Below are 25,844 nucleotides of genomic sequence, written 5' to 3' on the forward strand. Positions count from 1 at the left end.
GAGCACCGAGTTGCAGCGTGTGGTGTGCGGAGCTCAGTGATGTGGAGTAGCGCATCAGCGGCGGCGGCAGTGGAATCGGAATCGGAATCGGCAGTAATGGCAGAGAGTGGAGAGTGGAGATAACGAGAAATGGTAATGGCACTGCACGACACGGCAGGGTGGCAGTAGACGAGGATCAGGATCATAGTACCGCTACCCGTCGCTGCATAGCCTCAGGCCCCTGCCTGTCCATCAGTCTCTCTACCTCTCTACCAGCCGCCCAGTGCTCCCGCTCCCTCCCTCCCACAGGCCCTCCCACAGGTACGCACAAATTAATAAAATCGGAGCTCGGATTTAAGCAGTAGAGGCAGCGGCAGCAGCGGTAAACGGCAGAGAGTTAAGGTAGCGGTAACGGCACGATACGGCAGGGCGGCAGGACGGCAGGGCGACAGTAGATTAGAATCGTAGCCCCCTAACCCGTCGATGCGCATCCCCTGCCCCTGCCCCTCCATCAGCCGCACGTTGCTCCCGCACTCCCACACTCCCACAGGCACGCAAATTAAGAAAACTGGTACGCTGGTACGCTGGAGTTCCATAGCAGTGGGCTCCAAGTGTGCTGCAGACTAACTATTGTGATTATTGTGTTTGTGAAAACGCCGAGGCCCTGAATGATGTCTGAGTCAAGACGAATATACTGTGGGCTATAACGGGATATAGCGGAGTGACGCCCCAGAGTGCCCAAGAGTGACACAGAGTTACTTACATAGGCGGCCCCTGTTTACATAAGGGTTTGCACCGGGTCCTGATTGGAAATTAGTGGTAGTGGGGAGCATAGGCTGGGCGAGAGACGCAGTGAGCTTACTGATAGCAATATTTCGAGGAGGCTCCTACCAAGAACGAACACCAAATCAGCTAGAGCTGGGTAGCAGTGTATACCTGCTGGAGTAAGAATCCTCAAAGGATAGAGTGTGCTGAGGGTTTATGCAGCTATTATAAATCCTACATTGTTCTTCCAACCCGACTTTGTCCCTGCTCGATCCCTCCCTGACGGCAGCTGTTCATTATCTATAGGGCAGACAGGCTTGGGAGGATGAACTTATCAAAGGCAAACGGGAACCAGAGACGCGCAGCAAAGTTAAGCGGCCACCACTGGGAGGTCATTGGGAGGTCACACCTCACACCTCGCTCCACATTTTCCCCACGATTTTCCTCATGATAATCTTTGACACTGGGCTTTGATATTGGAGAGGCCAGTCTAGGATACCTATTGAAATAAGACAAAAGAAGAAGATACAGGGGGCTGGAGGGTTATCTACTGGAGAATTGCAGTTTGTATGCAGGCGTGAGCAGGCGTGAGCGCAGAGATACGCGCTGGAAAAACAATGCTGTTACACATCGAAGTACACCATATCAGACGGGTGGTCTTATACCGTAAGTGGGTTGAATGTGAGCGTGAGCGCTGCAAAAAAAAAAAAAGCGCTGTGATAACAACGCCGCTACAACTCACAGGCCTTGAGTTTACATCATAAGGAGAGGCTGCAAAGAAAAAAAACGGGCTAAAAATCATCTGTAACTGTCGCGGAGGGTAGGAGCTCAGCTTGAAAGCTTTAAGCCCCGGAGCTTTTGAGCCCTCGACCCCTTGAGACCTGAGAACTGAGCACCTTGCCCTTACTAAGGTCCGGGATAAGAAATAGCAAAAGGGCAGTGTTGAAACTGCAGGAAAATATAAAGGAACGTCTGGATCAACTACTAGACGTACAAAGAAAATACAGAAAACAAAAGTTGAAAAAAAGATCAAAGCAAACATTGAAGGAGTAAATCAAATTTTAATTTCCCCAATAGCCAGAATGTTCACGAAATCAGGAAAAATCCCGGATAAGTTTGAATTCCTGACAGACCCAGCTGGTGCTCTTATCACTATGCAAAAGGATATGGAAAATGATAAACTACAAACTCCAATAAAGCCAATGAGCACTGTGAAATACAATGGGCAAGTCATGCAAAGTACCCTTCAAAATGGAGATTTTATAACACAAAAGATGGGTCAGGATCTCCAAATTACAGACCAGGATATGCCAAATTGAACCATTCCTCCAAATATAAATCAATACGATAAATCAATAGAACTAGAGGATTTTGAAGTATTGGATAAGCAAGATATACAAGAGTCGTTAAATAAAAGTAGCATGATTGAATCAAAAATATCAGTAATTCCTATAGAAATAAACGTGGAAATTATGAAAAAACCTCAGTCATCATTGGATGAAAATAGGACCAAATCAACTAGTACACAAAGCTACAATACTGGGAAAGCTAAAAAGGAAGAAAATGAAATGCTTATAATATGGGAAGGTAATAAAACAATGGAAGATTTGCTCCCAAAAGCAAACACCCTCCTTACAACAGATTGTGCACCTCTAACTGAACAACTAAATGGAGGGTCAACCCAATGCAATCGAAAAGAAATACAAAACCCAGATATTGGAATAAATTGGGATATTTTCTATCAAACATCGACATTAACATTAGAAGCGTTAAAATATCAATCCAATAAGATGAACATTCAGATTGATCTCCTCACAATGATGGCAAATGCAGTTACGGGGATAGATAATAAACTTACACAGCTCAATAGTTTGATAGTTAGAGTCCAAAATGACAAACAAAAAACGGACATTGAATGTATCTGCACCCCACTTATGGATAAGCTTGTAGCTATACCAGAGGTTTTGCATACTATAATAGAAGATACTAAAAAGGCTATTAAAAAAGAAAATAGCCAGGAAGATAATTCAAGAAAATATAAATGCGAAAGGAGTGAGACAGCTAAAAAGGGGAAAAAGAGCGTTGTGGCAACTGTTGATAATAAAGAAATAATATCAGTGATAGAATCCCAGAAAAAAGTAAATGTACAGGTTGATAGAGATGTGTCAACAGAAATACAAGTAATGGGTGAAACACATGACAAACCAATTAGTACTGTAACAAGGGCAGAGTACAAATGCAAAGAACAGGATTCAAATGGTTATACTATGTCAAAACGACAAAGAAAAAAACTACGTAAAGCAAGGAAAAATAAAAAAGTTAACAACTATGCGTACGAAGATTCTATAAAAACTGAGGATACAATAAAAAACATGGATTGCAATGAGAGAATTCAAAAGAAGAAGAAAAGATTCCTCCAAAAACTGAGAATGAGACTAAACAATTATTCCCAATATTCATACAAGAACCATTACTGGAACAAACACTTAATAAAGACGCTAAAATAATACCAAAAAAGGTGGAAAAAGAACTGATGACTATAACTAATTCACCACTAGTTAAAGAAAAAAGAAGGGAAACATATGAAGACCAGGAGGACAATTCGAAATGTTTCAATATTAATGGAATAAATGAAAATATGCCATTAAAAGTAACTGTAAAAACATGCCAGCAACAAGATCTAAACCACAATGGGAATACAGAAACGTGTTTCAAAACCAACGTGAATGATACAGCAAGAAGGACTATACATAGAACAGTAGAGCATGAAACCAAATTACCGTACTGGGATCATCTTGTAATTGAAAATCGGGAAGGAGAAAAACTAATTACATATAGAACAAACAATAGTCTGGAGGTACCTTGCAATGAAAACCTGTTAACAACGGAGAAAGCACAGCTAATATTTAAACCTGAGTATGAATCCAGTGGTAGATCTAACACATTGAATAGAGGGAACATCCTTAGACTATTTAAATCAATTCCAGCATTAGATAACATTAAGAACGAAGACATCGATTCCATTGAATTTATTACAGATAAGGACAGTACTCAAGAAATTACATTGATCACATTAAAATCTATGTTAATAGTGGAGCAAATATTAAAAGAGTTTACAACATTTAGGTTTAAAGTATTTTATTAAGGTACAAAAAACATGGGGAAGGGAATAGGAGGTCAAGCGAACATACAATACAAGACGCAAAACGTTGCAGTGATTCAGAGGGAGAGTAGGGAGGCAGGAAGCCCCGGAGGGCAACAGGGCATAAGTCATAAGGCAATAAGGCAGTGCAAATGACCCTCCAGTAGACCCCCATTCCCAGAGCAAGGCCAAGCTAGAGTAGCGTCCCGCAACACAGGAAAGAAACACACCATCCCTCCAACCCCCCGTCCCCGGAAAAATAGAAGAAAGAAAAGCAAAGGAGAAAAAAAAAAAACAATACCCCAACGTCCTCGTCCGAAAGTCAGCATTAGAAGCATGTAACCCCCGCCTCCCACCCCCAGCCCCAAACCCCTGATCCCACCACATTCACTCCGCTGGAGCCGCGGGCGGCGTCAGCCTAAGGAGTCGCAGGTACCGTGGACATGTGAGCTCGCGAAATTCCGTGGACAGCAGTGCTAAAAAGGGGTGCCAGAGCTCCTCAAATTGGTCCACATTCCCAGCCACTGTTAGCGACATCTTCTCCATACCCAGCACCTGCCAGAGCCTGTGTAGCCAGCCAGTGATAGAGGGGGCAGTGGGGGTACGCCAGAGTACAAGGATGTTTTGAACCGCTGAGCCTAGCGCAATCGCAATCTGTCTACCCCTGCGGGACTTCAGCGGGTACATTAGGTCATTGGGGAGGCCTAGCAAGACATACGCAGGGAAGCGCGGGAGTTCTATCTCAAAATGCCTGTCTACCTCATCCAAGACCTCCTTCCAATAGGCCGACAGCATCGGGCACTCCCAAAGAATGTGCGTGAGAGTACCTTCCTGTCCGCAGCCGCGCCAGCAACCTTTATCGCCAATTTTGTGCATCTCGTAGAGCCTCTCCGGGGTGTAGTACCAATAGGTGGACACCTTAGTAAAGGTCTCCGTCAGCCCAGTGTGGTACGCAGAGTGCCTCGCCCGATACGCGATCCTGTCCCACTCCTTGTGGCTCAAGGTCCTGCCCAATTCCCTATGCCAGCGCTCTCTCCCTGGGTTATGGTAATGAAACGGCGGGGGTTGGAGAAACTTATACAAGTCGGTGATAAGCTTGGCATCCGAGGTCCGGGTTACCAGCCATCGCTCATAGGGCGTAATCGAACGGGCAGCGACGTTGCGCACTGGGGGTTGAAGAGCCCAGTGGCGAACTTGCATGTAACGCAGTCTGTCCCCCTCCGTCAGGCCAAACTCCTGTCGGAGCTGCCGGAAGGGGAGCACACCCTCCGGCCCGTAGATCTGGAAAAGTGCCCTACAACCCGCGCTCACCCAGTGGGAAAAGGCTCCCGGTTCCAGACCCGGAGTGAAGTCTGGATTGCCAGCAATGGGAGTGAACGGTGATGGAAAAGTGGTGAGCTCACGAAGCTCACACACCGCGTCCCACACTCGCAGCGGAACTCGGGTGATAAAGGAGGCGTAAAGATTAGGCGGGCGGTGAGTGCGCCGCAGGAACGGGACTTCCTGGAGGGTACGGCCCGCAACTGCCTGGTCCTGAAAGAGCCAGTGCTTGTCCGATTCCCACCGGCTCCACTCCACCAAATATCGGAGTTGCGCCGCCTGAAAGTACTTCCGGAGGTCCGGGACACCGAGACCCCCGCCTCCGGGGCAAGCATGGAGAGGACCCGTTTCATTCGAGGCTTACGGCCCTGCCACACAAAGCGGGAGATGTCAGCCTGCGCCTGCCGTATCCAACCTACAGGGGGCTGGAGAGGTAGAGCGCGAAAAAGATACAGGATCTGAGGCAGTATCGTCATCTTCACCGCTGCGATACGGCCCAGCCACGAGAGCAGGCCTTTGTTCCATCGGCCGAGTTCCTCCTTGATCTTTTTGCCCAGGGAGGAATAATTAGCTGCGACCATTGCAGGTAGGGAGGGTGCAAGCAAAATCCCCAGGTAAGGCACCGTGGAGGAGGACCATTGCAGAGGAAAGAGACGCTGGAGGTCCCGCCTGGTGTCGACAGAAAGGGACACATCCAGGGCAGCCGATTTAGACATATTCATTTTGAAGCCCGCCTCGCGGGCAAAGGAGTTCAGTTCCTGGACGCAGGCAGGGAGCGACCGCTTGGGGTCATCCAGGGTCAGCAAGACATCGTCCGCATATAAGCTAACAGTATGTGTGTATTGCCCCATCTTCACCCCAATAGCGTCCGGGTTATCGCGAATCCTCTGGGCAAACGGCTCCATATATAGGGCAAACAGGAGTGGCGAAAGGGGGCAGCCCTGTCTCGTGCCGCGCTCAATGGCAAAGCTGCTGGAGCTGTGTCCATTGACACGCACCGATGCTGACGGCCTCCTATAACAATTAAAAACCATAGTGCGGAACTTCTCGCCGATCCCCAGTTTCCGGAGAACCAGCTCGAGGTACGGCCAATGAACCCTATCAAAGGCCTTTTCTGCGTCGACCGACAGCAGCATCCGCTCCCCCGGGACGCGTGAGGCCTTTTCTAGCACGTGCGTCACCCTCTTAGTGTTGTCGACCGTCTGCCTGCCGGGTACAAAACCGGCCTGGTCCGCCTCCACCAAACCTGGTTGGTGCAGACCCAGTCTGGCCGCCAAGATCCCCGTGTAAAGCTTGAGGTCCACATTTAGAAGCGAGATGGGCCGATACGAGCCGCACAGAGTCCGGTCCTTCCCCGGTTTCGGAATAACCGACACAGTCGCCGAGAGAAGGTCCGGTGGTATGGCTCCCGGTTCAGAAAAGGAATTGAACAAGCGAGCCAGGAGAGGCGCGACAGTGGGACAAAAGGTCTTGTAAAACAAGGCCGTATAGCCATCCGGGCCTGGGGCCTTGCCGTGCTTTAACCGTGCAATAGCGGAGATGACTTCCTCCACGTGAATGCTCCTCTCTAGGTGGTCCGCCTGGGCGGGATCCAGGGCAGGGAGGGTTACTGATTCCAAATAGGCCTCAGCCTCTCTCGGTGGGGAGGGCTCTGCAGCGTACAGCGCCTCATAGAAGGCACGGAAGGAATCCGCCACCTCGGCGTCACCGGAAACCGGGACCCCATCCGCTCCCATCAGCTCCTGTACTACGTTGCGTTGCTGCGCAGCCCTGAGCCGGTGGGCCAGGAGCTTACCGCATCTGTCTCCGCCGGTGTAAAAGGCATGCTTCAAGCGCAACGCCGCATACTCCGCCCGGTCCAGGTCCAACGCAGAGAGGAGTTTCCGTGCCGCCTTCAGCTGCCTCCAAACTCGAGGAGCCCCCGTCCGGCGGTGAACCTGTTCGAGTTCCCTGACCTGCGCCGTTAGTTCCTCCCTCTTACGTTGCCGCTCCCTGTTCTCCGCCGAGGAAATGGAGATAAACTCCCCTCTGACAACCGCTTTCAAAGCCGCCCACTGCGTTGCTAGGGACGTGTCGGAGTTGTCATTATGGGTCAGGTACTCCTGAATGACCTCCTCCACTCGCTTCACCACCGATTTCTTATGGAGAAGCGTGTCCCGAAGCCGCCACATCCCTCTGGAGGGGGGGGCCGCCGGCCAAGCAAATACTCCGGAAACCGGTGCATGGTCGGACAGGGACAAGACCCCGATGTCTGCCGCCGTGGCGGCCGAGCGAAGCGGTCCGCTCACCAAGAGGTAGTCCAACCGCGAGTAAGTGCGGTGTGCGTGGGAGAAATATGAGTAGTCCCTATCGGCGGGGTGCATGGTGCGCCAGAGGTCATGCAAATCCATCTCTGCAATCTGGTCCCGTACCGCTCTAGAAAGCTCCCCCGTCTGCGGAAAGCGCTGGGCAGACCTATCCAAGGTGGAGTCGAAGACCATGTTTAGGTCTCCCCCCAAAATGACGTGGCGATCGGGCGAGGCAGTAACGTCTACCAACACAGATTCCAGGAAGCGATCCTGGTGGTCATTTGGGCTGTACACGGAGCCAACCGGGAAGGCAACACCCCCCAGACGCATGCGATACACTAGAAGCCTCCCCTTCTGCTCGGCATGTTTATACAACACCTCACCCCTGAAGGAGCTGGCTAGAAGAATGGCTACCCCCGCAGTCTTAGTCGCAGCCGAGGAAAAGAGTTGCGTGGGGAACTTGGCAGAGCGCAACCTATGGCAATCTTTAGAGAGTAGATGGGTTTCCTGCAGGAGGCAGATATCCGCCTGTGACCCTTCCAGCAGGGAAAGGATCGCCCTACGCTTCACAGGATTATTCAGACCCTTAACGTTAAGGGTCACTACTTTCAGGGACGGCATCGCTCCCAGGGACGCAAAGCGCTATGCAGCAAGCGGGGGATCAGTGGAAGGGGCGCGCGGGGCAGGGGCGCAGGGAATGCCAGAGTCGGCTTCGCATGTGTTCGGACAGTATCGGACGGGACCCCCCCAACACCAAACCAGCTCTTGAACCCCCCCAGAACCAACCCATGGAAACCAGCCAAAACCAAAAACAAGAAAAAACACCCCATTGTCTCAGTCTAGCCCAAGTGGGCGAGTCTGTAGAAACCAGTCAGGTGGACGTCCAGCCACACACCTCCAACCTCTCCCCCCCAACCCCCAGCCCCAACCCAGCATCGCAGACGCTAAGAGTCTCTCCCCCCGGAGAAAAGTTAGGCCGTCTGGGCCACGCCATTAGATTCAGGCAAGTTCCTGGCCGCAGTCCTCAGGGCCTCCGCCATATCCGCTCTGATGGTAGGGGAGTCAGGGCGACTCGCTGTTGCTGACGATTGGCGCCTCCTCGATCTCCGTCGGCCCCGCCGCTCGGGGCGCCTCCATGCGGGTGTCGCCCCTTCTTCCTCTGTAGCTGTGAGTCCCAGCACCCCACAGACATCTTGTAAGGAGCGCAGCTGATGTAGCACCCCATTCCATCGGAAAATAAGACGGAAGGGGTGACCCCAGGAGTAGGCCGTCTCATGCTCTCGCAGAAAGTCCGTGGCGATGCGGAAAGACCTGCGCTTCTGCAGTGTGATGGCGGACAGGTCTTGATAGAGCGCCACGGGTCGTTCTCGGAAGGACAGCGGCTGCTTCCTGCGGGCCTCTGTCATAATGCGCTCCTTCAGGGGGAAATCCGGCAGGAATGCCAGGATATCAGGTGGGGGTGCCGATGACTGGCGCTGGCGGCCCACTCTATGTGCCCTGTCGATGCGGATCGGGAAGTCCGCTTCTTCTCCCAAGATGTCGCGGAACAGGTCCTGCAGATAGGCCACCAGGTCCGCACCCTCATCCGCGGACGGAACGCCTCGCACCCGGATGTTATTCCGCCTGGACCTGTTCTCGAGGTCCTCAGAGTGGGCCTGGAGCTCGACACATTGCTCCCGAAGGCGGAGAACGTCCTGCTGGAGATGAACTATCTCATCATCACGACGCTGGGCCGCCGTTTCCACAGTGTCGACCCTCTCGCCCAGGCCCTCGATTTCTCTGCGCACTTCACGGACCTCACCGGCCACCTCGGTCTTTAGAGTCTGGAATTCCTCCTTGAGGGAGCTGAATAAGTCCTCCATGAAAGACCTCGTGACTGGTGGTTCGCCTCCGGTGGCGTCAGTTGAGGCCCGTGAGGACCCCGGGGACGGCTGCGTCCTGTCCCGCAGTTGCTGGGCCCTGCCGAGCATGTCCGGCAGAGTGCGATCTCCCCGCGCCGCACCTCGTCTCCCACCCATCTTGGCCTCCGCGGTGGGTGAAGCCTAGAGCTGGCCGCTGTAGATGCGCCCAGCCACTCGTGGGCACCAGATGTGAAGACCTCGCCGAGGACAGGGGTAGTGCGTCACAGGCGACAAAATGGCGGCACGGGCCAGGGCGAGACAACCATCGAGCCAGTCAAAGCGATAATCCAGGTTCAGGTCGGAGGCTTGCAGCCGCGTGCTTCCAGGGAGGACGGCAGATGCGTAGGCACCAGGATGAACCGAGGCGCCCGTATGGCAAGGGCGCGGGCGAGGGTCACCAGTACCAGCTCCTCAACGACAAGATGGCGGGAGGGCGGAACCCAGGAGGCCAGCCCAGGCCAGCGAGTCTATGGGCGACCCTCAACAGCAATGGGTCGGGAAGGTGCAAAACCAGTGTCCCCCGGTTTCACCGGCTAGTACGCCCGGGTCGGTCACCGCTCATACTCCGCCGTCACCCGCTTCCAGGCTCGGGGTCCGCAAGGCGTCACACGCCGACACCCATGGCAGGGGAATAAATTGCCGACGCCGGTCTGGGGTCTGCCGTCCAGCGATGACTCTGGCCACAAGGGCGACGGCCAGGAAGCCTCCGCACTCCGCGGAGTCCGTCGAGTCCGCTCCCTCGGGATCCGCAGCTTTCAGCACTCGGCCCAGCCGAGGCGCGCGGACAGCGCTGCAGTACGCTCCGCCTCCAGGCCCTTCTCCTCGGGGCGATCCAGGCTCCACTCCTCGCCTCGGTCGTTGAACAAACTTTTCGGGGACTTCCCCTGGGGCAACAGGAGTCAAAGTGGCATCAAAATGTGCCCCAAGAGTTCCGGCACAGTTCTCTCGCCCGCAGTGCAACCGCGGGGGGAGAGAAGCGCAGAAATCGGGGCTCGAGCTGAGCTGGGCCGGAGGAGCTACGGGAGGAAGCGTCCGCTCACCCCGCCATCTTGGCCACGCCCCGTTTACAACATTTAAAGCCTGGGGAATACACATTACTAAGCAGGCACCGAAAGTTTATCCTACTCCATTTATTAATGAGATAAGTCATGTCCTAATAGAAAAAAATACTAAACAAAAAGGAACAGTGCTAAGGAATGCCAGGGGTAGATCTTTTAACACACCAAGAGTGGCATTACCATCTAACATAATAGAAACCACCCCAGGAATAAATGAAAAATGGATTGCACAGGCTCTTCACAGCAATGTAGTCCAATGAAGGAATAAGACTACAATCCCCCAAGAAAAATTAACTGAAATTATAATGTGCTCATGGAATATAAATGGAGTAGGGACAAAGCTCTTTAATGCACATATAAGCTCTATACCCTTCCCATGTCACATATTATTCCTCCAGGAAACCTGGGAAACACATCCCTTTATAATGGAGGGTTATGTAGGATATTATGAAAATGCCAACCAAAACTCATAAGTATCGTCGTCCGAGTGGGGGGCTAGCAACCTTTATTTCCAGTAGCATACAGGCTGATCATGAGCAATTGGTATCCAACAGTAAAAATATTCTTATAGTCAAACTGAATTAAAAAACAACTGAGCAAAAGAAGATGTCATTAATTATGATCAATGTATATATCCACCCAACAAAAACAAGTAGAGCAAGTATATGTGCAATTCTTAACAGTATTTTGCTGGAACATATGCTGGAGAATCCATTAGTGGACTATGTGATGACTGGGGATTTTAACCTTAACTTATTAGTACCATTAATAAGGGATGATGTTTCACAAACACAAGACCAGCAGTGGTTAATTCCTCAACAACAGCCCTTAGGTGCCATGACTAACCAGGCACATAACAAAATTGCTGTAACATTCATTAATGATATAGAAGCGCTGGGATTGAGAATCCTTAATGGTCGATTTAAAGAGGATATTCCCCCAGCATATACATACATCTCAAAGAATGTAAGCACTAGGATTGATTATACAATGGTATCACTTAATATATTTCAGAATATAAACTCATATAGGTTAGTCAAAGTTGGAGAAAGTGACCATTGCCAGCAGATAATAACCACCAATATTAGAAGCAACATTACCCAACCATACCATACTGTCTCTGGGTACGTTGGAACGATAAATTATAAGAAACTTATCTGGACCAATTTGAATAAGGATAGGATGAATGAACAAATCCAGATCATTCTAGAGACTTGCTTCAATGAAAATTCAACGGAAACAGCAATTAAACAATGGGTGGAATTTACTAAGAAATTAGTGAAACCTCAAACTCAAGAGACGTCAAGCAAAAGGAATGTAAAAGAAAAACGAGAAGAAAAGGATTAATTCATAAATCTTCCGTACACAATAACGAAGTTAAAAAGAACTCCCAATAGGATACGAAGACAAATAAAAAATACAACTGCTAAACAGGAGGTCCTAATTAAGCTAAAAATATTAAATCAACACCTGAGAAAGCTAATATGGAATGAAAAATATTAAGCGAAACAGGAAATGTGGTCAAAATTATTTCATGCAAGTAAACAAACAAATGCAAGAGAATTTTGGAAAATTATAAACACATTAGTAAGACCGAACAAATTGGTAGTTTCTTCAACTTTGGCTGAGCAAGAATGGGTTACATATCTAGGAAAACACCTAAATCGTAATAACCCAACATCAAACATCATGAAAACACAACTAATTAATATTCCTAGTGATGAGATACAAGATCAGTTTGAAATACAAAAATATCAAATAGCAAAACTAATAAAGAAGCAGAAAAATGGGGCACCGGGTCCCAACGGGATACCGTTTGCCCTTTATAAAGAAAACCCAGACTTATGGTCGTTCTATCTGGTAAAAGTATTTAAAGAAGTCATAAAGACAGATAATATTCCTGAGTCCTGGCGAGGATCCTTAATCTCCCCAATATATAAGAAAGGAAATCGGGCGCTTGCAGACAACTATAGACTTATCACTCTCCAAGATACAGATGCCAAGCTATTTGCTTGAGTACTATTAAATAAATTAAAATGAATGGGTAACAGAAAATAAGATCTTGCCATTGAACCAAACTGGTTTTATTAAGGGGCTTGGAACAATGACAAACATTATGGTGTTATCATTAATAATTGAAAAGTCACTCAGAGTTAAACAGCCTTTGTATCTGTGTTTTGTAGATTTTAAATCTGCTTTTGACTGTGTTCAAAGAAACTTATTGTGGAAAAAACACCTGGAAAAAGATATTCCAATTGAATTGCTAAGATTGATTAAATTGTTATACAGTCAAACCTGGGTAAGAGTAAGAATGGGAGACTGGCAATCATTAACAAAAGAGATTCCAGCACTAGAAGGGCTAAAACAGGGATATGTGTTGGTCCCACTCCTTTTTAATCTATTCCTGGGAGATCTATCAGGAAATCTGGACGAACTGAATGCACATCCTCCAAAACTAGGGGGTAAACTGATATCTAACCTAATGTATGCAGATGATGCCATCCTTTTAAGTCATACTAAAATTGGCCTTCAGCGTTTAATTAATCAAACAATCTTGTATGCTAATGAAAATGGAATGGAAATAAATGAAACCAAAACAAAAATCATGGTGGTCACTAAGAACATAAAGCTGAGACAAAAAAATAAATGGTATATTGAAAGCACCCAACTGGAACAAGTAGAAGTGTACAAGTATTTGGGTGTTCTATTTGACCAGAAGGGAAATTACCAACTGCAAAAACTGGACATACAAAGAAAAGCTAATTCGCTAACTGCAGCATTTAAGATAGCACAGAAATCGCTTGGAAATCTAACCTATCGGCCACTTTTGAAAATTATAGGGGCTAAATTGCTCCCAAAAGCGGTACAAAAGGGGGTGGTGATGGAGATTGCTCCCAACCATAACATACGGTAACGAGGCACTAACGGGGACGGATGCGGAAACAATAAACAAGGTACTTTCCAAAACATATAAATCTCTCTTTTATCTTCCAAATAATGCTTCTCCAGCACAAATTAGATTGGAATTTGGTCTAAATAACCAATGTTTCGCAAGAAAAGGCCAATTCATCAAAAAGTGGTATAGGATAAAAAACGACCATGACAATCATATATCTCAACTTCTTTGGCATGAATTAAATAAGAATACGAATTCACTTGCATGGAAGTATCTAAATGAGGCAATAGAAGAGTTTGGACTTATGTCAATTTGGAATAATATGATAAGTAACGGATCGTTTAAAAAAATAGTAAATCGAACAACAAATCACCTATCACTTGTAAGTGACAAAGATACGCTGGCAAAAAGAAAGCATTCATGGTCCGTAATAAATGGATACCAAAAAAAGAAGATACAAGAATACTTGGAGATACACTGGTCTGAAAAATGTAAACAATGTCTTATAAGAGCAAGATTTGGAGTACTACCGGGCCTTAGTCACGTTCTTCCATGGAAAAAAACTAACAATAGCACATTGTGTAGACTTTGTAAAAGCGGTGAAGAAAATATTGTGCACCTCTTATGCATCTGTCCTGAACTCCGTAATGAAAGATGCGCACTGTTTAAATTGCAACTTAATATACGTGGGATAAGGACGTGCAGGCAAGCACTGATAAACTGTCTTCATTCAAATTATATAATCATGAACGCTACCTTTGTGAGGTTCTTAAAAATAGTAATAACAAAACTGGGTGAATAAATTACTAAAAATCTCTTTAATGAAATTTAATGAACTTTTTAAGGATATAATTGATTTTATTGTACTGTCATTAGATGTTTTTGTATTGTAAATATTGTAAGATTTTAAATAATCAAACAATAAAGAATTTTACTTACTTACTTACCATGGATGAAGACCAGTTCAGTTCTGATGACTGGTCAATATTATCAGCAAAATGGATGGGAATGCTTGGGCCTCCTATAGGTTTGCAGGGAAGACAGATCAATATTCTGTACCGATTAATAGCTATTCGACTTGAGACAGGGTTGTTTGCTTGCCCCCTCCCTTCTTTTTAATTTATATTTGAGTGATCTTGCTAAAGAAGAGAATTGGTGTGAGATTTCCTGCAAAGTTTCAAAACGACCATTTTTTCTCCCCGTTTTATACACACACAATGGTATTCATCGACAGGGTCTTGCAATGGGGCTCGAATTTTGTTTATAGTTACTCCAAGAAACATAAACTTAAAATCAACATGGAAATATTTGAATTCTTTGTTTTGCATCAAGGTCTACCGAAAAGAAGCATCCTTTTGGCCTAGATAAAATGGAGATTGTTTCTACCTTCAAATATCTGAGGTCGCATTTTGACCTGGTCTGAGTTGGGGGTTGATGTTTGCTGATAAGCAATGCTCAATCGGGGCCATGATAAGACTTAATTGTGATCATAGAGCCTAATTGATTTTGGCCTTCAGGAGTGGCCAAACTGACTACTGTTTTGCCAGCATTGCTCTATGCTTCTGGTATTTACTTTGTGGGCTGTAAAATTGATAATATTTAATTAAAGGTCTTGGTTTTAAAGTGTGTACTAGGTCTGTACTTCTGGTGTGGTGTCTTGACAGAATTTTTAAACTTCCAATATAGGGTTGCACAGAAGGCACCTGCCACACTACTGTTACTTATTAGGATGAAACAAGCTAAATCAAGTATGCAATTTACAACAAATAAATCTGAAGAGCGGAATTTTATTTTATTAAATATGGGTATGAGTGATGCATTCTGTAGTGACTCCCTTCCCAATCATCAGTTCAAGGATTTGGTACAACGGTGGATTGATGAGTATTATATTAATGCCTACTTGAAGTACTTTACAGCGCAGTGTTAAGTTCTGAATGTAATTTGTATGACTTGGAAGGATATTTAAAGAAAAATCAGTACTGTTGACAAGGAGGAGGTACAGCATGGATAGTGCCATATGTTGTTTCTTGCCCAGCCGTCTATAAACCTCTTGTTTCCCCTATGTTGTGAGATTATGGGCAGCCTAATAAGGATACTTGACGTGTTATCCTTGAGGCATTGACTATTGTGAAGAAACACCTTCTATGCCTTAACGTGTTCTGGGTTCAAGTGCTATGGGAATGTTTTAAATCATTTAGTATGAGGATATGAGTCTCCTTGTACATGTTAACATTCTTTTTATCATTAATGAGTCGAATGGTATGAATATTTTGTACTGAGATTCTAATTGGGTCATGGTTTAATTAAACTGGACACAACTTTGAATAAGCAGACAAGGTCTGTTGCTGAGTGTGGGTTCCCAGATAGCCTTAGTTTCTTCTGCTTTTTTCCTTCATTGCTCAGTGCCTTTCTCTGAGCTGTGGGAAATCATGGTACCACAGGATATCCAACAGTTCATAACAATAAGTATTGGTTTGTTTCAAATCCGATATTCTTAAGGTAATCATGCAAAAGCGACAATGTGCCTCAAGGAGAGGGGGGACATGACGCAGGGAAGGGGAGACAAAGGTGGCCAGGCAGGAAAGATCAGCCTGGACCAGCTCTTCATCAACAACAAATGTTGTCCAGAGATGACATGATCCCTCATGCCAACTGCTACCATGGGACAAACAAAACTATTACAATATTGTTATGTATTAATAGTTTCAACATTACATCATCTAAGGTTTTCCGCATTCACATCCATCAATGTGCCAAAAAAGACAAAATTACTACAAAAAAGGGACACTGTAAAGTAAAGTAAATGTCTACTGGAAAAATGTCTAGCATCTGATATAAACGCATATTTGTATGTAGTCGAACAAATAAGATACTTTGTCGAACCTCTAACAAAGGTCAGTAAGCAGTTAGGCAGTGAAGCTCATTTATATGCATTGCATATGTTGTACAAATTGTACTACTAAATATCGACACCCAGCATATCATGGTACAAAAATATTGAAGACAGAATATTGAAGGAAAAAATATCAAATGGTAAGGACATATAGAGAAATATAGATTTACTATTCTTTTTTAAAATTCTTTTTATTGGACAAGTAACAATATTCAGATAAACATTATACATATATTATATAGTCACATACGCTTACATGTGTTCCCTGTACACCATGTTACATCATACATTAATATTTTCAATTTTGCTGCTGTCAGCAATGCTCCTCCACGAGGTATCACTCATATATTCAATCTGGGGAGGTTTGAAAATGGCCCACAGTCCTCTGCCCAAAGGCCTCTGTATTTTGCGCATGCTTCCCATATCATATCTTGTTTGCGTGGGCAGCCCCTGCTTTGATAAACTGATTGTTCCACCCTATAGCACCAATCCATATCTCTTTTCCAGGCTTCTACTGATGGGGCGTCTCCTGCCCCCCATGCAAGGGCGATGTTTTGTTTGGCCACCTCCCCTGATAGTGCGAGGCAGGTCTTGGCCCACTGCGGCCATGTTATCTCTCCAGTTACTCCTAGAATATGCCACCTGGGCTCTGTCAACACTGGTTCACCCACCACTTTAGACATTACTCGGGACAAGCTCTCTAAGTACTTTTGGATTATGGGGCAGTCCTACAAAATGTGGAAGAATGACCCTCTCTCTCCACATCCCCTCGTGCACTCCTTGGACATACAATTACCAATAGGAAATTGGACCATTTGTGAGGCTTAGTATCGATGAAGAATGCGGAGTTGGACCAGGTGAAAGCGTGCCCTGTTAGCTATTCCTCTGGGACTCATTAGGGCCACAGCCCAGTCATCCTCCTCGAGGAGACTAATATCTGATTACCAGGCTTCCCTTAGAGGTCCCATATAGTCCGAGGAATTATTAACTAGCTTCCGATACGTGAGGGATATTGCCTTGTCAATCACGGGATCCAAGAGCAGTCTGTCATCAAGCGGTGAGTAGTTCGGTATCAAGGTTCTGTTGTATCTTATATGTGTTTACTCATCCTAGCAACAGTTGTCAACCAGTCTCAAGCTTCCACTATCGGAATCCGGTTTGTGGAATCCAGTAGAGAGCGAGGCTGAGGATGCAAGAGAAAACAGCTGTTGGGGGTTGCTCCATAATTACCTAAATAAATCTTATCAATGAATCTACCTCGATGTCCTGTCTTCAAAAATGGTGACGAGGATGGGATTGTGAACATCATGGAAGATTGAAGATTTTGGATTTAGCTTTGGAGCATTTTTATAGATTTTCGTTATTTCCTTTGGAATTAAACAGAATCGAAGACCCCCAGCAGTGGCAAAAAAATACCAACGAATTTTGTAAGTAATTTTGTACATTACTTACGTGTACCGATTCAGGTCAGTCTTGGTTGACTGCTTATTCGTTTCAAGAAGGGTGTTTTCAGCCGTTGATTGACGAGCCTTGAGTGATTGTTGACCGCATCAGCGCTGTTTTGTACGGGGATTGGACTTCCGTTTCAGTGGATGGTTCATCGTGCTGCGGAGGTGTTGTTTGGTCCTAGAGACTTGTTCCAAGATCCCCAATCCCATTTGGATAGGGCACGCGTGCGGAGTGCATTTTTTGATTTTGGGCGCGTGTTTCTTTGTGCTGAACTCGAGTGAGTTGACATCACTGTTGTCAGCGCGCGAAGACACACATCGGAACTTCGATTGCTTCTGTACACACAAGCGAAGTGGTGAATTTTATAATCTTATGCGCGAGCGCAACAGGACGTCTCTATCACGTGATCTTCAAGATGTTCAGAGGTCAATCAACGTGCCGCCATCTTGGTTGGCGTTTTATGCAGCATTAATTACAGCTTTGCTACTAGATACCTTTGCCAACCACGTTTCAAGAAAAGAAAAACGGATCGTTTTTTGAACTTTTAACCATTTTCAACAACCTTCTAGTGGCATTATTCCTTTATAGTAAGATGTATATTGTGGTGTTGCACTCTAGTCTACGAGCGTGAACGCGATGACGCATCACGCTATGGACAAGAGCGAGGCGCGTGCGCAGCGTAGAGTATAAGAAGAAAGGCGCGAAGGTGTGAGCGCCATTGGTGACCGATGCAGCACATAGCTAGACGCTCGGCGCTCTTTAACGATTTTGAGCTATGTTTGATGTTCAATAAAACTAGTTGAACTCTACTACGACTCCGAGCACTGTGTCATAAGGGGGAACCTTAACCTACATTACAGTGGCGACGAGGATTGGGATTTCCCCACTGTGCACGCACAGCCGAACCGAGAGTCGAGTCCCGGAGACGGAGAGGAACTTCCCTCGTCGAGACATCAACAAACGAGAAGCACCAGCAACGCGAAATCGTAGAGCGCGGCAGAAGCGCACCACCACCACTTGGCAGCGGACCAGCCACGGGCCACACCTCAGGTCAGTGCGGTCCCGGAGAAGAGGGGTCCCCCAGCCTGCACGCTGGCAACTAAAGGCACTGTCCAGACTCCAGAAGAGGGCGAGCAAAACTCCAACCCTCCACGAGGCGCAGAGGACAACACCCCAGGCAGTCCCAGAAGCCAAGGAGATGCTGCAAGTAGGGCAGAAGGCGCCAGTGCGACGAATAACCCCAGGGCCCAGACAGAAGCGCCAAAAGACGTACCCAAGATGGCAAACCAATCATCCGCGCTGATGGCACCCATCCCCTTCTTACCCAGGCCAGGTGAACCCCAAATGAAATGGGAAGACTGGAGGGAATATTTCAGGAACTACATAGAAGCACTCGAAGATGAGAACGGAGGACCATACGCCCCAGCGCGAAAGAAGAGAATGTTGCTCCACAACTTAGGCCCAGAGGGGGTGAGAGTGTTCGCCAACATAGTTCCTAAGGAACGCGAAGCGACAGAGGACGATGTGTTCCAAAATGCGCTGGAAGATCTAGACAACCACTTTAGTCCGGCAGTGTGCGTTTCCATAGACCGCTACAATTTCCAACAAAGGAAACAAGAAACAGGGGAGTCAATCGACGACTACGTAGCCGCTCTGCGGCGCCTGGCCATCACGTGTAAGTACGGAACACTGCAAGATGAGTACATAAAAGACCAGATTGTGATGCACACCACCAACAAATCAATCCAGGACAAACTATGGGCACAAAGCGAAACATCGCTTAAGGACGTCATAGCCATGGTGAAAAAAGCAGAGATGTTGAAGCGCTGCGCAGACGCGGCCAAACGAGAAAACACACAGAAACAAATGGTCAACAAAATCGACAAAGCCCCGACCATGCACAAACAAAAAAGTTCCTATGGCGACCAGAAGCAAGAACCCAGATGGACAGGGAAACAGACAAGTCGCACGCCCACAGAAAACAAGTTCTCATGCTACAGGTGCGGCAGCACGGCCCACTCGGCACAAGACAAACGTTGCCCAGCGTTTCGCGCCAGATGCGCGTTCTGCGGCCTGGTCGGCCATTTTGAAAAAGTCTGCCGAAAAAAGCGAAGAAGGACCACCGTGAAGTGTGTCGAGTCAGCACCGTCTGAAGTCGGAGCGGAGGAAGACCTGGAAGACAGCAACATGGTACTATGCATCGAAGGGCAGGTACTAGAAGTGACGGGAAGACGCACAGACAAACCGCGCACAGACATGTTCATCGGCGGGGTGAAAGTGCACGTGGCAGTGGACTCGGGATCCCCCTGGACGATAGTACAACGGTCCATTTGGGAAGGAGACTTCGTGCCCACAGTGGGGCCAGAGCTGCATCCACCTGACATCCGGGCCATTTCCTACACAGAAAACACCATTCCCATGATAGGTTTCCGACCACTGAAATTTGAATTCCGAGGCAGAACGGCGACCTGCAAGTTATACGTGGCAGAAAAAGGCCCCTCAGTCCTGGGGTGGAGAGATGCAGGATACTTAGGTATAAGACTGGATCCAGGGGGCAAGGAACAAATCCTCCTGACGGAAGAACAGCCCATCACGAACGGCGAAGAGTGGAAAGAAACCTACCCCAAAGTGTTCGACGGCACGGTAGGAAAATTGGACAAATTTGTCCACAAAATAATACTCAAAGAAGGAGCGACGCCAGTAACACACAAAGTCAGGAACATCCCCATATCCACGAAGGAGGCCGTACAAGCTGAACTCCAGAGACTAGAGAGGCAGGGCATCATAGAGCCCATAGACAGTTCAGAGTGGTTGGCCCCCCTGGTGGTGGCCAAGAAGCCCAATGGCAAGGTCCGTCTATGCGTAGACCTCCGTGAACTCAACAAGTGCCTCATTGTGGAAAAGTTCCCTCTGCCCAGAATAGATGAAATGTTGGCGAAAACCAAAGGCATCACCCACTTCTCCACCATCGACCTCACGTCGGCATACCACCAAATCGACCTGCACCCGGCAAGCAGAAAGTACACCTCCTTCATAACGCCCTTTGGATGCTACCAATTCCGCCGTATGCCCTTTGGCCTGGCATCGGCCGCCGCAGTCTTCCAAAAATTAATACATCGCTTATTGAAAGACATACCCGGAGTCCAGTATTTTCAAGATGATATCCTGGTCATGGGAACCAACAGGGAAGATCACGATGGGAAACTGACCAAGGTGCTCGGGGTGCTGCAAAACAGAGGCCTCACGGCGGAGTGGAGCAAATGTAAAATAGGGTTACCCTCCGTAACCTATTTGGGACATGAAATAGGAAGCCAGGGCATTTCGCCAAAAGGGACGAACGTGAGAGCCATCAAAGAGGCCGAGGCTCCGAAATCCAAAGAAGAGGTACGGTCGTTCCTTGGAATGGCAGAGTACTACAGCCGGTTTGTGAGACACTTTGCGACTAAGACGTACAGAATGCGTCTACTCATCCGAGACAAGTCAAAGTTCGAATGGGATGCGGAAGCCCAGAGAGAATTTGAAATGGTGAAGAAAGACATTAGTGAAGCCATCCCGTTACAGGGCTATGATCCCTCAGGGAACACCATCCTGACAACAGACGCAAGTGACAAGGGCTTGGGAGCGGTGCTGGCAGAGGTGAGGGAGAACGGCTCCGTAGAGACAATCAGTTTTGCGTCACGAGCCCTATCCCCCACAGAACAAAGATACAGCGTCATAGAAAAAGAGATGCTGGCAGTCACGTGGGCAATGAGCAAGTTTCGGCAGTTCATCTGGGGCATCAGGTTCAAACTCCAAACAGATCACAAACCCTTAGTCAAAGTCTTGACGTCCTCGGGCCATGACACAGCCACCCCACGAATTGCGAAGATGACGCTCAAATTGCTGGACTATGTTTATGACGTTGAATACCTGCCGGGCACCCAGAACAAGGTGGCTGACTACCTCAGTAGGGCGTCTGCCATGGAGGAAGCCCCGGTGGCAGCGCCGGAAACAGACGAGATGGTAGCGATCATGATGGACAATGAGACGTCGATAAGCAGTCAGGAATGGGCTGCAGCCTATGAGCGAGATCCAGAGATGTCAGAAGTCAAAAAACACCTCACATCCGCCTGGCCAGACAAACGGAAGCTCAGAGAAGAGATGAGAAAGTTCTACGAAATTCGAGAAGAACTGTCCCTGAGTGACTCCGGAATTTTCCTATACAGAGGAGAGAGGGTTGTTCCACCTGAGGCCCTCGTACCGACATTGCTGAAACAACTACACGAAGGGCACCTAGGCATTGTGAAGACTAAGGCCCTGGTGAAGCAGATGTACTGGTGGCCGGGTATGGACGCCCAGATTGAAAGACTGGTGAGAGAGTGTGAACAATGCCAAGGAGCAGACAAAATACTCCGACCCCTCAGACCAGCACTAGGAAAATTCGATAACCCCCAAAACCCATGGGAAGACATAGCCATTGACATCCTGGGGCCAGTGCTGGACAATAGGGGAGTAAACAAATTCCTGTGTGTAGTTATTGACAAGTACTCCAATTGGCCAGAAGTGGACGTACAGGAAGCCATGGACACCGAGACCATTTTGAGATTCTTAACCTCTTTGTTCTTAAGAGAAGGCATACCTAAGAGTATACTTAGTAACAATGGACCCCAGTTCGTCTCCGAAAAATGGTCCCGATTCATGAAGAGGAATGGAATCACATCTAAGCACACTGCGATATACCACCCAGCAAGCAACGGCCAAGTGGAGAGGTTTAACCGCGTGCTTATGGGCTCAATACAAGCGGCCATCACACAAGGGAAGGACTGGGAAGCAGAAGTACATAGCATGTTGTGGGCATACAGGATCACCCCCACCGTGGTAGGATACAGCCCCTTCCAAATCCTAAGAGGCCGATTCCCGTTCACCCGGGACAACGTTGTGTGGAGAGAAAAGACTGTAACCAGCAAATGGTCCCCAGCGGTAGTACAGCACAACTTAAACAAGGTCCAAAAGGTATACGCTGCCCACTACAATAGACGGCGCAACGTAAAAGAGACTGTGTTGGAGGAAGGAGAATGGGTTAGAGTCAAACTACCCACACTACAGAAGAAGGGAGATAGCAAGTATAGCCCACCCTTGCAAGTCAAAGAAGTCCGAGGTAGGGCTGCGCTACTCAGCGACGGCAAAGTGTGGTCCCAAGATCGCATGGCGAGAGTCAACAGAATCGTAAATTGGCCTAAATCAGAGGAAGAGGAGATATGCATAGGAGGAGAAGAGGAGAATCCCGTGAGTGAGGAAAGCTTAAGAGAAACCATCGAGGACAGAGAAGAAGGAGGAGGAAGTGAGACACGTATAACAGAATGTACAAAAGACCATTCCAACCTTGAAGCTGCTAAGGAGAGAGACAATGGAAAAGACATTGAGAATCTTCCTGGAGTAGACGGAGGTGAGGAGAACAACCCGGTAAGGCGGACCCGCACAGGCAGAACTGTCGCCTTACCCGCAAAGTATAGAGACTATGATATGAGCGGACTATAGAGATTCCTCCCAAGCTCACTTAATAAAATTGTTGTGTCAAAGGGGGGAGATATGTGGTGTTGCGCTCTAGTCTACGAGCGTGAACGCGATGACGCGTCACGCTATGGACAAGAGCGAGGCGCGTGCGCAGCGTAGAGTATAAGAAGAAAGGTGCGAAGGTGTGAGCGCCATTGGTGACCGATGCAGCACATAGCTAGACGCTCGGCGCTCTTTAACGATTTTGAGCTATGTTTGATGTTCAATAAAACTAGTTAAACTCTACTACGACTCCGAGCACTGTGTCATAAGGGGGAACCTTAACCTACATTACATATATGGAGTCTTTCATAGTTTTAAACAAAATATTCTGCAAACTACAAATTACGAATATTTTGCATCTTTAGCAAGTTTCGTTTAACAATGTTTTTAAGGTATTCCTTTAACACAGTTCATTATAATTTCATGCTAGCATAGTTTTATAACATGTTTTAATCTCATTATTTTCATGTTTTGCTTTAAAAAAAAATTTGCTTTTAATAAAAATATTTCTATTATTTATTTATAACAACATGTCATCACAAGTTATTTCTCCTCCTCCAACGTTTCTTCAAGACCCTGGTTCTCCCTGTATGTCTTGGGAGGATTGAAAGAATCATTTACGACTTATTTTGAAGCAATTGCAGGTGAGGATTATGTGTCCAATAGGAAGTTAGCTATTTTAAAGCATCACTTGGAGGTTGAAGGAAGGAATGTATTTAAGACTTTACCAAAACCAGTTACTGTCCCTAGAAATGATACCGAAGGATCTGGTGACGATATTGAAGAAGATTCCTTTGAGGTTGCGTTAACAATGTTAGAAGAAAACTATGGTAAGAGATTGAGCATCGTAGAAGAAAGACACCATTTTTTTTGCGCAAACAAGCTCAGGGTGAAAAAATCAAACAATATGTGCCGGCATTAAGAAGATTAGCCAATACTTGCAAATTTAAATATCTTAGGGATGAAATCATAAGAGATCAAATGATCAACGCCAGGAACAACAAAAAAACTTCAAGAACAATTATTGGACTTGATTGACCTGACCTTAGAAAAAAACATTAATATCGCTAAGCGAATTGAAAACACGTCACTTTATGTCAAGGAGCTAACAATATCTGATTCTAAAAATGAAAATGAGTCATCGAAAGTATGCAAAATAACGGACAAGTCCACAAAAAGTAATGTTTCTGAGGAGGTCAAACATGAACATAAAAAAGTCCATTCTTCAAGTGTCAACAACTTATGCTATAGATGCGGTAGCAATAGACATTCTTCAGTTGCCACACATTGTCCTGCTGCTAAGAGCAGATGCTACAAATGTAAAAGAATAGGTCATTATTCGAGGTTTTGCAAATCTTCTAATGTATTTCAGTCAAAACCTACTATAAATGTAATTGATGAAGAGGTTTGTGTAGACATTGAAGATAGTGACGTTGAAGTGTACATGATTGACAAAATGGATGATATCGACAATAGCGAAAAACTATAATCCTCCCAAATGTGATATTTATGTTGATGACAAAAAAGTATTGATGTGGGCTGATTCGTGTTCACCTTTCACTATCATTAGTAAGCAGATTTGGTTAGAGCTTAGTTCTAAAGACCTTATTAACCCAGATGTTAATCCTGTTGATTATTGTGGACAGAAATTACCGGTCATTGGATATTTCATATCCAAAATAAAATTTCAGGAAAGACAAGCAGAAGCAAATTTAAGTTGTGGAAAAAGGAAAGTCTCTTCTTGGTTAGAGAGAACAAAAAGCTCTAGACATTATATTAAATCCTAACGATCCCATGCAAGTACTTTTAACTGATCAACATAATGATAATATATGGGTATCTAAATTTCCGGATCTTTTTAAGGAACAATTAGGATGCCTACGGAAGTTTTGACATCGTATCATACTTAAGGCTGGTGCAACACCCAAAGTACGAAACGTACCTTTTTCTTTCAAGATTCCTTTAAAGAATGAATTAGAAAGATTGTGCAACAAGGGCATTATAGAGCCAATAGAAGCCTCAGAGTGGCTTAGTCCAACTGTGATTTTTCACAAACCGAATGGAAATATTCGCATGTGTGTGGATTTAAGAGCTCTAAATGACAGTATATGGGGTGACCTTTATCCTTTGCCAAACATAAATGATGTGCTGACCACTGGAGATAATGCTAAATTCTTTTCTACTCTAGACCTATCAAGCGCTTATCATCAGGTGCAATTACAACCTGAGTCAAAACATTTAACTTCATTTATTACCCCTGAAGGTGCATATCAATTTGTGCGCATGCCATTCGGTCTGGCATCTGCTTCGGCAGTTTTCCAACGAATCATGCAAGGCGTTTTAAAAGACATTCCAAACGTTCTTGTGTTTCAGGATGACATTTTAGTGTGGGGTAAAAGTAAGGAGGAACATAATGAGGTGCTAACGATTGTTTTAAGTAAAGTAGAACATGCAGGTTTGACCATCAGCCTAAAGAAGTACAAATTTTGTCAGACAGATGTTGACTATCTCGGTCACACTGTAAGTCAATATGGTATTTGTAGGAGAGTAGGGTCTGCTATCCTACGGTCACCCAAAATTTTAGCTTTTTGCTTCACTGGTTTTTGACTTAATGTGGC

The 25,844-nt window shown here is 46.4% G+C and overlaps 1 protein-coding gene across 2 annotated transcripts in view; it reads right to left on the reverse strand.

The window, feature by feature from the left end:
• Positions 1 to 25,844, reverse strand: part of ZBED1 (zinc finger BED-type containing 1) — a 1,151,072-nt gene that overhangs the window by 209,550 nt on the left and 915,678 nt on the right. The gene's annotated exons all lie outside the window — the stretch shown is intronic.

This window comes from Lissotriton vulgaris, chromosome 8 (assembly GCF_964263255.1).
Source record: "Lissotriton vulgaris chromosome 8, aLisVul1.2, whole genome shotgun sequence".
Lineage (NCBI taxonomy): Eukaryota > Metazoa > Chordata > Amphibia > Caudata > Salamandridae > Lissotriton > Lissotriton vulgaris.